The 12841-nt window shown below is 51.5% G+C and overlaps 1 long non-coding RNA gene across 2 annotated transcripts; it reads left to right on the top strand.

The window, feature by feature from the left end:
• The first annotated feature begins 2894 nt into the window (after positions 1-2894).
• LOC142905893 (uncharacterized) lies at positions 2895-8596 on the top strand. 2 transcript variants are annotated; one of them, XR_012929901.1, is made up of 5 exons: positions 2895-3465; positions 4129-4238; positions 5500-5623; positions 6160-6255; positions 7086-8596. It is a non-coding gene; the product is annotated as an uncharacterized LOC142905893 (long non-coding RNA). The 2 variants fall into 2 exon arrangements; XR_012929900.1 differs by having other exon boundaries at positions 2895-4238.
• Positions 8597-12841: the final 4245 nt, after the last annotated feature.

The following is a 12841-nucleotide window of genomic DNA, read 5'->3' as shown; positions in this document are numbered from 1 at the left end:
ACGTCGACTCAGCCTGAAGGTGAGAACCTCGCGCGGTGTGCACACATCAGCAGTGGCGGCGGTGGTGGGGGGAGACAGAGGAGGAGGCGCCTGGCCCACAGCCGTCACGTCCTAGACGCCTGCTGAGTTCACGGCGCTGCTTCAAGCAGAGCCCGGCCCTGCTGCTGATGAGGCGCTGACGGTGGAAACCGGCCCCAGAGTGGCCCTCGTGTTGAGCCATAGCTGATGAGAGGCACTCCCAGACTGCCGTGTGTTTTTATCCCTGGAGGGACGGGTTTGTTGTGGAGGCGAATCGCCTGCTGCTGGAAAAGGCATCCACTAGAGGCCGCTATATAGAGATATTTGGTCTACTCTTCCACGCTGGTCCGGACGTGTTGGAGCAAAGTGGCCATGCCCACACTTTACCCCACCACACGCAGGGCGTTAGCTCGCTGGACTTGCAATGCAGAGGTGCAGGTTAGATTTCATTCCCACTCACACCCACTGACACTCACTCAGCCACCCACTCAGCCACTCTCTGGGCATCTATGAAAAAGAGCTTCATAGCTCATCGGATTCCTCCAGCAAAAACATACTGATTCTCACCCACCCACTCAGCCATTCACCCACCCACTCTGGCACTCATTCACTCACCAATTCACTCAGCCACCCACTCGGCCACCCACTCAGCCACCCACTCTCTCACCCACTTCGTCACCGGTCGCCCACTGCCACCCACCCACTTGGTCACCGGTCACCCACTGCCATCCACCCACTTAGTCACCGGTCACCCACTGCCACCGGTCACTCACTCTGCCACCGGTCACTCACTCTGCCACCCACCCACTCTCTCACCAACCCACCGACTCTCTTGCCAACCCACCGACTCTCTCGCCAACCCATCCACTCACCCACAGGGAGACACAAGGAGACAAGGGGACCCACATGGTGTGAGAGTGTATCAGCATCATTGTGGTTGTTGTGGTGGTTATGTTGGTTGTTATGGTTGTGGTGGTTATGGTTATATTTGTGGCAGTAGTGTTTATACTTGTGGTTATGTAGCTCGTGGTTATGGTTATATTTGTGGTTATGGCGATTATGGTCGCAGTGATTGTGGTTATATTTGTTGTGGTTATAACCCGCGATGTATTTCGTCGAGGATGGATGCCGCCGCGTGCAGGAGTTGGGTGAGGCGGGAGTGAGCCACCTGAAGCGCCCTCTCCGACGGTGGTGAGCCGCCGGGCGGCCGGGCAGTGAGCAGCTCGGCCGGCGTCGCTTCTCCTCCCCCTTCCGGGGCTGCCAACCCCGGTGGTGTTGAGTCGTCCTCCTCTTCCACTGGAGCCCTGGTACGAGTTTTTCTTCGCGTCTCCATTATAGCGATTCATCTTACTATTTGGCTACTTCTGACGCCAGTTGTAGTGGGTGGAACGGAGAGCGAGACTTCTTACCGAAAGAACCAAAGAGTATGAACTTATATGGTTTATTTAACCTATTTTTAGTGGTTTGCTACCATTCCCTTTGCACTCCTATCGTTTTTGTATTGTTTGTTGTTGTGACGTTATGACCCCGTGCCCCCTACTGGCACATCTGTGATCAAAGAGCTTTATAGCTCATTGGATTCCTCCAGCACAGAATCAATACCGATTCTGATGAGACCGGAACGAACACGTTTGAATCGAATCGCGTACTTCGCTTTACTAAAATAGTTGTGGAATCGATTCTTGTGGAATCTGTTCTCGTGGAATCGAATCATCGATATTAATTACAGAGATTCACCATCGATATTAATTACAGACATTAATCAACGACGTCGCTAGGAGTATCGTGGTGCCGCTCTGCAAACCTTCGGGCTACTATCAAAGGTTTGTTCATGAAGCCATCCAGATATATAAACACAGACATAACTTCAACCGAGAAGATGGATACAAATTGAGTAATCATTGGAAGAATGTTATTAACCAGGTAAAACCTTAACTCCTTTATGGTGTTGCCTTAACTTTCCGCATCTCTAATTTCTTAAGCTTCCCACTCCCAGCCCCGCTCTCTTCAGCACTCCCCTCCTCATCATACCCCCCCCCTCTCTATCTCTCCTCCCTGATCCTCCCCTCTTCTCTTACCTATATAGTCTCTTGTTTACAGCAGCTCTTTTGCCCACGTCGGCAATTGTTTCTTGCTGTGGTTTGTCCCACCTGATGATGGACGCTTGTGTTGCGCCCGAAACGTGATTTAATTTATTTTATATTTTATGCCTATGTGACTTTACCGAAAGAACCAAAGAGTATAGCCCAAGAGAGTTTGTGTAGGTGGGAGCGGTGTTGTAGCACAGTAGGGGGCACAGGTGGTGCATCGGCCAGTCATCTCAGTCAAGCAACCAATGGCAACCTGGGTCTGTCTGTCTGTGACCTCCTGCTGCCAGCGGGCGTTCGACGCTTCATGTGGCCTTAACCTGCACGTAGCCTGGCACGAGCGCCGTGGTGACATCTCCACCACTTCGTGGCGAATGGCGGTTGTTGTTTATGGTCGTCTCGCGATTAGCACTACGCTGCACTACTAACCCAGCGACCCGAGTTCAATTCCCGCTCAAGGCCAACACTGTTGACGATTCCGTTCCTGGCCCTCCCCTTGGTCAACTCAGCCTCAAATGAGTACCTGGTGCGTTGTGTAAACATCGCCACTGGGGAGATTAAGGCGGCCGGATGTGGTGCTGGCCACCTACCCCCCTTGGTGTATCAAATGTGCTGCTCGTTAACAGCACTTGCACCCGACAGTCCTGTCGAAGGCTACATGGGGGATCTTTGTCTTTGTTTGGTGTTGCAGCTGAGGAGGCGCAACTGCACGGCGAGTACCTCTACCGCAAGGCGCAGGAGGCCAAGAAGATCCTCGTAGAGGAGAAGGCGTGGCTCAAGAGGGCGCTCGATGGTAACGGGCGGCAAGACGGATCTAGAGATGGGCTCGCGACGACAAGACGGACGAGAGACAGCGAGACAGATTAGAGACGTTGAGACACGCAAGACAGACTAGAGACGGATCTAGAGACAATGAGACCGCAAGACTGACTAAGATGGTACAAGACGGTCTGACAATACAGGCGACAAGACAACCGCGCGTTGAAAGCGTTTCTGAATGAATCCATGCTTGCGCATGATTTTTCTTCCTTGTTAATTCTCCCCTGCCCGCCCCCTACCCACTGCCCCCTGTCCCCCTGACGTCGTCACCGAAGAAAACCTGGTGCTGCCTACGGACCTGCGGTGGGAGGCGCTTGAACTCCACAAGGCCGTGGAGTTCGACCAGGGAGGGGAGGGTGATCTCACATCCCTCACCATCACGTCTCCTCGCATCTCTCTCTCTCTTCCTTCCCGCGAGACTCCCGAGGCAGAGGGATAAGCGTCGCGCGTCTCCGCCCGCTAGACACGCCGAGTCGGCGCGCATCCCCGGCTCGCTGTCGGTCCTTCCTGCCAAGCGGTGGCACCGTGTTTTGCCGCGGAGGTTCGCGGTTCGAGAACGGCGGGCCCTCAACCCCCCCCCCTTCCCCACCGGTTTAATGGGTTTAATGCCGCAGTTGCGTTGACCGTAAATACTGCCGTGTGTGTGTGTGTGGTGGCTGGCGTAAATTTTGGTGGAATGTCGAATGAAGGCGGTGGTCACCACATCACGTGTGCTTCTGGAGCAGTCTTCCTTCTGCAGCGGTCTTCCTTACAATATTAGGAAGCCACTGGAGCTTTGCACTTTTAAATCATCGTCTAGATTGACAAACTCATTTCTTGAGAACTACTTTTTGTGGTTAGTTTGTCACACTTCCGATTACCACGGTTGGCTACGTGCTGTAACAAAGAGGTTTAACATGCACTGACCCACTCATTCACTCACTCATCATTTTACTCAATTTACCCACTCACCTGCCATATCACCCACCCACTCTTGCAATTGGGACTCATCCAGGTCTCATTAGTGCTCAGCTCGCTACACAAAATCAACGCGATCACTGCAGAGTGCTATTCTAAACCATTCCTGGTCGCTCCTTCCATCCACCCACACACACACCTTCACTCACCTGTACGGGGAAGTATGGCAAATGATAACCTACCCTCTCCGTCCCCCCTGCCCCATCTACCACCTCTTTCTATCCACCCCCCCCCCCCGTGTCAGTAGGAGTGAGCAGCCACATGGATGACGAGTACCGCTGAGCCGGCGTGAAGGACCCACACATCATGGCGACGACCTCACGCGACCCCAGCTCCCTCCTCAAGCAGTTCATCAAGGTGCGGGCACGGGGCCACAGGGGCTACAGGGTTTGGGGTCACACGAGGAATGTGGGTCCTCGTGTATTGCATGTGTACAAGCACGCAAAGACAGAGGTCCCCCATATAGCCTTAACAGGCTTTTGTGACAGGTGCTGTTTGCGAGGGTGTAGGTGGCTAGCACCACAACTGGCCACCTTTATCTCTCTGGTAATGATGTTTACACACCGCCCTAGGTACTCATTTGAGGCTGAATTGATCTAGGGGAGGCCCAGGACCAGTTCAGATAATCGCCACTGGTGTTGGCCATGAACGGAAATCAACCTCGGGTCACTAGTTTTGTGGGGCAGCATGCTAACTGCTAAATTACCGCACACACACACGTGTTCTCTATCGGCTTTAGAATCAGTTCCTTGCACCTCACACGAGTCGTGTCGACCAATCAACGGGCTTGTGCAGTGTGAGACAACTCGCATCCGTTGAGTTAACCAGAAGAAATCTGGTTGTTGATGAAAGGTGGAGGCTGTGTGGGGGGGGGGGGGTCGTAAGTGGTGGAGCGTTGGACACTTTGGTTTGGTGCATGCAGCTTTTGTCAACTTCTTTCCTCGCGATTCAGTCCACCTTTTCCCGATGACCGATCCCTTCCATTCATCGAAAATGTATCTACTGTAGCACTACGCACGGTCGGTGGTCACGGAAAGATGTACCATTGGGGGCGCCACTGTGGCGAGATGTTAACTCCCTCACCTGGTATACAGGAGGTTGCAGGTTCAATCCTGACCCTGATGCCTGCTGTATATTTGGAGTTGCGTGCCTCTTTCCGAGGAGTTGCGTGGATTTCTCTCCAGGTCCTCCGGTTTTTCCCTCCGCATTTAGAATCGATGTCCGTTTAAGAGTATTTGGCTGCTATAAATTTCCACATGACGATAAGCCACTTAGTTGAGCTATGATTTGTGGCCAGGTCGCTTCTGGAAAAGAGCTGCATAGCTCAGTGGGCCTTACCTGGTAAAATAAAAATAGTAAAGTTTTTCCAATGGTGCATCCCAGTTGTGCCAACACGGGGTTTGGCGGCCCCGTATACCGACACGGCTCGGCTCGCCTTCCGCAATGGAAAAAACAAACAACACAACCCGAGTCGGATACAGTGGGGGGGTGGGGAAGTGGGGGGGCGAACGCAGCGTGGCCGGGAAGGACGCCGGTGGGAAGAGCGGACTCGGCGTGTGACCGCTTGCTGTCATGTTACCACACCACCACCACCACCACCCTCCCACCACCACCGCAGGAGATGAAGCTGATCCTGCCGAACGCTCAGCCGATAAACCACGGAGGCCACAAGCTGCAGGCGCTGGTGTGGGCGTGCTGCGCCAATGCCGTCAACGACTTCATCGTCCTGCATGAGCACCGCGGTATGCCAGGCACGCGCACGCACCACAGTCGACAAAGCTCCCCCGTGTAGCCTTTAACAGGCTGTCAGGGCAAGTGCTGTTTGCCGAGCGACCTACGAAGGCCGGCAGGGCACACGGCGGGGTGGGTGGTGTGGTCATTACCGCATCTGGCCCCTTTTGTCTCCCCACTGTCGATGCTTGGACACACCGGAAGTCGAAGTCAGGTCACCGGATTTGTAGTGTAATGAGATAGCCACTCCGCTCCCGCTCCCCGGTGTGATGCATGGTGTGACGTGTGTGATGCGGTGCAACAGACGGGGGATGGAGGTGTATTTAGCTGTGCGTACGATGTGCGGTGTGTAGTATGACGCTGCAGACGGGGGATTGTGGTGTCTTAACTGTGTATGTGGTGTGATGTGGTATGATGCCGCTGATGGAAGGGCAGTATGTTTAACTCTCCAGTACAGTCTGTGTGACACCTGTGGTGTGTCTAACTTTCCGGCGTGCTGTTCATGTGACACGTGGTACGATGCCACGGTGTACTTGACACTCTCGAGCGTGGTGATGCGGCACGACATCCGGACGTGGACATGATGTCCGAGGCATTCCAACACCTCGTGATGCACAACTTCACGTCGCGACTCGGAAAGAGGGTGCGTGCGGGCACCGTGCCAGTCTCACCCACATCTTCCTCCCCCATCCCCAAAGCACAAAGATCCCTCGTATAGGCTATAACCCTTTCTCATTTCCATGATGTACATATACGTTGTCGAAACGGAACCGTAAGAAAAACTCAAGTACGTCTTCTGACCTGAAGACATACCGAGGCTCCCATAAGGCCATGCGGGAGGGCATGTGGCACAGTTTTGTTCCATAGAGTGCCGGTCGTGTCACTACCGTTCTCTGCGGTGAGGGCAACGCCTTTTAAAAACAGCAGCGCTACGCCTCTATAAATAAAATTAACGCCGAGCCGCTCGCGCGTACCGAGATTCATCTGTGAACGTGACACCTACCACCCGGCAACTTGCAGATGTCTCGGAATGGGAAAGAGTGAGCAGACTTTTGGGCCAGGTGCTGTGTGTCCGCCTGTATATTCGGAGTTTGCATGTTCTCCTCCTGGTCACTTTGATTTTTCTCCGGGTCTTCTGGGTTTTTCCCTACACATTTAGAAACTTGAATTTCGAGTATTTTGCTGCTATACATTTTTATGTGAAAAAGAGCTACATAGCTCAGTGGTAAAATAAAAATAGTTTCGTTTTACTTTAGTTTTCGAGCAACAGCAAAGAGTTTATTTAACGCCATCTCTGAAGCTGAAGGCGCGTAATGTTGTTCATTTGTTAATGCATCCGCAGTTTTAAACAGGGTGGCCGCTGGCCTCTAACTGGCAAACGTCTGCGAGGACACGTAATGAGAGTCCAGCGCCGTCCGTGTAATTTGCCGCATCCCCTCCCGTGACTTCTGTGCCCCCCCCCCCTCCCAACAGGTACAACGTCTACAAGCGCGACGGCAAGGACATCGAGTTGAAGGAGGTGGGACCGTGATTCGAGATGGAGCGTAAGTCTGCCTGACACATTGTTACTCGTCTCCACTTTACACCCCTGCAGAGGCGGTGGAAATTCCACATTCCTTGTGGACTTCCCTACGAAGTGGTTGTAAATTTTATCGACCCCTGAGAGGATGATGGGCTGAATGTAAGAGTGTGAAAACCTGCCATAAATAATATTTTTGGGAAGTCACAAGCGCCTTAAGTTGCATCTCATCTCGACCATTTTAATGGGCACCCCCCCCCCCCCCTGTAGCTGTCCCCCTGTGGCACAAAATAAACTAACAAAACTAATCTATGTTTATTTTACCAGGTAAGGCCCACTCAGCTGTATAGCTCTCTTTCAGGAACGACCGGGCCACAAATGAAAGCGCTATGAAGTGGCTTGTCACGCAGAAATATATAGCAGCCAAATACTTTTAAACGCATGTTTCTAAATGTGGAGGGAAAAACCGAAGGACCCAGAGAAAAATCCACGCGGTCACGGGGAGAACATGCAAACTCCAGATATACAGGCGTCGGGATTTAACCCACGACCTCTATACCAGGCGAGGCCCCAAAGTGAATCAGCACTTGGCCTGCGAGCGGGTATTATTAGTCTGTCAGTAGGGGGTAATGATTCCGGATTTCAGTCTCAATTGAAACTGAAATCTGGAACACTTTTGTCATATTTTGCTCGTATAAGTGTGTTCATAAAATACAAGTTTGGTCATTGAGAGTTATAAATGTCCTATACGCATTTCATGTTTATTGTGTTTATTGTATTTAATGTATGAAGAAAATACAATTTTGTATATGCTACAGTATGTTTCACACGTTATTCAGTGACACTGCATATGACGGGCAATGTTTGGGGCAATCGGCCTTCAACATGGAAAATACATCGAGGCCACATGACCCGTGGCCACCGCCACTTCAACCGTGGCCCCACCACTTCAACCGTGGCCCCATTGGCACGTTGATGTGTGGCTCTGCCTTCACCTGTGGTGAGAATGAGACCAGAAAAATTACAGGAGGCCGACTCCATATGAGTCCGTCACGCTCTGGATCTCGCTAATGGGACGTCGGATTAAAATAAAACATGGAAGCGACAAGTTTCTTCTCTGGCGAGGACATTCCCACAAGATTGGCGCCTTTCCCAATTAATGGAATTTGCCCCAACATCACCCTGATCCAAACCAGCGGGAGCTGAAATCTTCCAGAAGGTTCAGGATTTATTGGTACAATCGTTCGGATGTTGGTGTCCGCATGGACTTGCATTTAAAACCCCCGGTCCGCTTGACGTCTTTTAAACAATACCTGTGGTCGGGTCCGCTCCCCCACCTTTCTATCCCCTGCTTTTTTTTTATAACCGGTGTAGTATATGTTGACGGTGTGTGCGTGTATCACAACGTGATGTAACCGGGCCCTCGAATTGCCTCAAGAAATGAATAAACAACACCTGTCGCTTTGCTGTTGTGATGTCACCACGAGGCGCCGAATGACGGTGGGACGGCGGCGTCGCACTCGTCGAGCGGACAAGGGCTCCGTGAAATGACGGTGCGGATTGCGCCAAGCGTATAGAGGTCGCCGATTGCGCGCCCCTGTGGCTCGACCACTCGTGGGTCCACCTCAAAGTTCCTGTGCCCATTTGAACCTCATTGCCTGCGATGATGCTGCTGCTGCCATGGAAGAACACACGTGGCGCCCTCTTGTCTCTCCATGTTGTCTTTCATGTCCCATCGCAGTTTTCAGGTCACTTGATGTTTACAGCCTCCGGTAAGGAGGCAGTGAGGTTCAGCCGCTCGATTTTTCTTCCTTTAGTGCACAGTACCGTACACGGATACGGGCACAGTACGACACCGTAGCTTTATTGATTGTTCAACGAAAAAGACCATCCCTCGCCCAATCTAGTTACCTATACGGTGTAATATATCGCGAGCCATTTGTTAACGTAAAAAAAAATGGAACTGTAATGCTGAAAATTATACTCCATGAAACTCGGGGTTTTATGGAGTATCTGAGGGCTTCTCAACGCTTCATGCCTCGCCCCCACTGATGCCCTCTTCTCCCCACTCCTACTACTGACGATTGTATGTAGGGTGTGTAGGCATTTACTTCCGACTGTTGTATGTAGGGTGGTGGGTTGCTGGTGGTGGTGGGAGTAAATGAGATTTAAAACTGGGTGCTCAACTTGAACTCACCACCACTCACATCATGTATGCACTCATCCGCCATCTTGCTCACTGACCCTGTTTCCGTGTTGATGGTGTGAGTCTGTATTGATGCTGTGAGTCTGTTTATCGTGTGAGTCTGTTGATGCTGTGAGTCTGTGTTGATCGTGGGAGTCTGTGTTGATCATGTGAGTCTGTGTTGATGCTGTGAGTCCGTGTTGATGGCTCGGTGGCACGGTACAGAAGGGCAGTACAACTGTAGAGTAATGGTTGTTGTCCAGCAGCGGCAACTGCGGTGGACGGGGAGTACACATGCCAGTGAGCCTCACGCGGGTTTGTCAGCAGGGCGGAGGCACTGGGGCAAGGATCACAGAGACCCTGTCTGGAAGACCCTGGAACCCGCTCGTGGGTTGGAGAAGGGAGGCGCGGCCAGGGCGGAGCCAGGCCGCGCCGAGTCGGATAAAAGCAGCAGAGAGCGAGAGCTCGTGGTTGCAGGTTCTGGGAAGTGGAGTCGTCTCGTTGGCACTGTCTTTGCCGACTTGGTCGCTGCCGTCTTCACTAGATAATTGGGCGGCCGGATAGTTGTTGGCTGTCTCGGTCGATGCCGTCAGTGTAACATGGTGAGGGTTGTGTCTAAGCTAGGCTATTTGACTTGGGAGAAGCGAGGGCGAGTCTGTGAACCTGATGGTGTTAAATAAGGAAGGTGCGGAAGGTACGGGAGAGGATGAGGAAGATCGTGGGATGGATGGGGGAGGATGAGAAGATAGTGGGAGGGACGGGGGAGGAAGAAAGTGGGAGGGATAGGAGAGAAAGAAGGAGATAGCGGGGGGGACGGGAGAGGAAGAGGGAGATAGTGGGAGGGAAGGGGGCGGAAGAGGGAGATAGTGGCAGGAAAGGGGAATGAAGAGGGAGATAGTTGGAGCGACTGGGGAAGTAGAGGGAGATAGTGGGAGTTATTTGGGAGGATTAGGCAGATCGGTTAGAGTAAGAAGGTGATAGTGGGAAGGAAGAGGAAGGAAGAGGGAGAGAGTGCGAGGGATTGGAGATGCAGAGGGAGATAGTGGGAAGGATGGGGGAAGAAAAGGGAGATAGTGCGAGGGACGGGAGAAGAGGGAGATAGTAGAGCCAAGTGGGAGGAAGAGGGAGATAGTGGAAGGTACTGGGGAGGAAGTGGGAGATGGTGGGAGGGACGAGGGAGGAAGAGGGAGATGGTGGGACGGATTGGAGAGATAGATAGTGGGAGGGACGCGGGAAGAAGAGGGAGATAATAGCAGGGACGAGAGAGGAAGAGGGAGATAGCCACTGATGTTCGCCGTGGCCAGAAATTTAAACTCGGTTCACAAAGTTCATGGTGTAGTGGGTGTTGAGGTGGCATATCCTGGCTGGCCAGGAGAAGGCAGTACAGCAAGTGGGATAAGCACCATCTCTGTCTGCATAGGATAGAGGGTTGCCCCCTTGCACGAGTGGGTTTTCTCTGGGTACTCCTGTATCCCCTCACGTTTATGAACGCTCAGTAATTGCCCAATTGAATTATTGTTATGCACCGCGACGTTCGTTTTGCTATGTCATGTGATCAGAATTGGGCGCCACGGTGGCGAGATGTTAACTATTTTGTAGGGTATACAGGAGGTCGTGTATTAAATCCTTACCCTGACACCTTTGTATTTGGAGTTTGTATGCTATCTCCCCGTGGTCGCGTGTATTTTTCTCCGGATCCTCCGGGTTTTCCCTCCACATTTATTAGCACATGTTTAGAGTATTTGGCTACTAATGTCCACGTAATAAGCCAATTTGTTGAGCTGTAATTGTGTGGCCGCTTCTGAAAGAGAGCTGTATAGCTCAGTGGGCCTTGCCTGGTTAAAGTAAAAAAAAATAGTCAAATAGTTTGCAATTGTTTATATCTGGGATAAATGCACCCGTGGCTTTAATGATGTGGGGATCTGCGCCTGGCATTTTCAGGTGGGATCCGGAGCAATGAATGAGCCCTGACAAGGCAATGGCCCACCCGTTGATTTGCTCCATGAGGAACTTTTAGGGGGCTCGGGACCGTGGCGCCAAGAAGACCAGCTATTGGACCATGGAGGCACCGAAGGGGGCGGTTTCCCCCCCACACGTAACGCTCCCTATCTGGTCGATAAAAACGTATCAATAGGGTCACAGAGCTTGGGCAATCGTTGGTGCCAGCTTACCAAGTGGCTTCCTTCCTGATTGTCTGTGGTTCCTCGCACCTCTGAGGCCTGCTTGATCACGTTATAAGTATAAATATTGTTGTTATCAAGTTCTAAGTGTAAATAATAATTGTTGTTATTACTCGCCTGTTCTAAACATACGCCTGTTATCATTCGCCTGTTATCATTCGCCTGTTTTCATTTGCCTGTTATCATTCGCCTGTTTTAATTGGCCTGTTATAATTTGCCTGTTGTTTTCTTTCGCCTGTTGCTACCAAGTAATAAGTATAGTTATTGTTGTTGTTATCATTCGCCTGATGTTAGTGGTGCACGTCTCAAATCCAGCACTGGGGAAGGCAGCGAGGGTTCGTAAATCACCGCACAATGATGTTGTGAAATCCTCTTCCCGTGGAAGTCGAGGTGCATAACCTGCCTCGCCAGGAGAAGGCAGTACAGCAAGTGGACTCATCGCCATCGTCACCTGTACGGTTTAAAATGCTGCCCCTTCACACACGTGGCTTTTCTCTGGGTGCTCCGATTTCCCCCACTTGTACAAACACTCGTTATTAATTAGCCAATAATGCCTCCATACATAGAGTACCGTAGAGCCTGGACAATCGTTGGTGCTGGCTCACCACGTGGCTTCCTTCCTGCATGTCTGTGGCTCCTCGCGCCTCTTGAGTCGTTCTTGTGAGTGCTATATAGCTTTAAATAATAACTACAAATACTCGCCAGAAGGTGGTGACGCAAGCCTGCGATCCAGCACTGTAGAAGGCAGCAAGGGTTGGTGGATCACACAGTAAATATTGTGAAACCCCCTTCCCGTGGACATTGAGGTGCCTTCTCCTGGCTGGCCAGGAGAAAGCATCTGACTGGCCAGGAGAAGGCATTATAGCAAGTGGGATCATCGCCATCGTCACCTGTACGGTTTAAAATGCTGCCTGCTGCCCCTTCACATACGTTTGTTTTCTCCGGGTGCTCCGGTTTCCCCCCACTTGTGTAAGCATTCGTTATTCATTGATTGAAAAGATCTTACAATAAAAACCAAATTCAGGACCTTACTATGACTCAGCGTGGCTTTCCTGGAGTAAGTCTAATTATTATTATAAAGAATTACAGGGGCTGTATGATGACACGACTAGAGAGCTGGCTTGCACTGCGGGGAGCTTAATAGTCAACTTGGATTCCGCACCCCTCAATGCCCTTTTTAAGTTCAGTTTGTGCACTTAAGACTCGCACAAACAACCATACTCAGAGAACCATAGATTCCCACTCAGAACCAGAAACCCATAGACTCCAACAGGGACCCATACATTCCTTCAGACACTCAGACTCATACGGCGACCCTATATACTGACACAGGGATCCATAGACT

Source organism: Petromyzon marinus, chromosome 59 (genome assembly GCF_048934315.1).
Source record: "Petromyzon marinus isolate PM22_M1 ecotype Great Lakes invasive population chromosome 59, UKy_Petmar_22M1.pri1.0, whole genome shotgun sequence".
Taxonomy (NCBI): Eukaryota; Metazoa; Chordata; class Hyperoartia; order Petromyzontiformes; family Petromyzontidae; genus Petromyzon; species Petromyzon marinus.
This window is presented reverse-complemented; position numbering and strand designations above follow the sequence as displayed.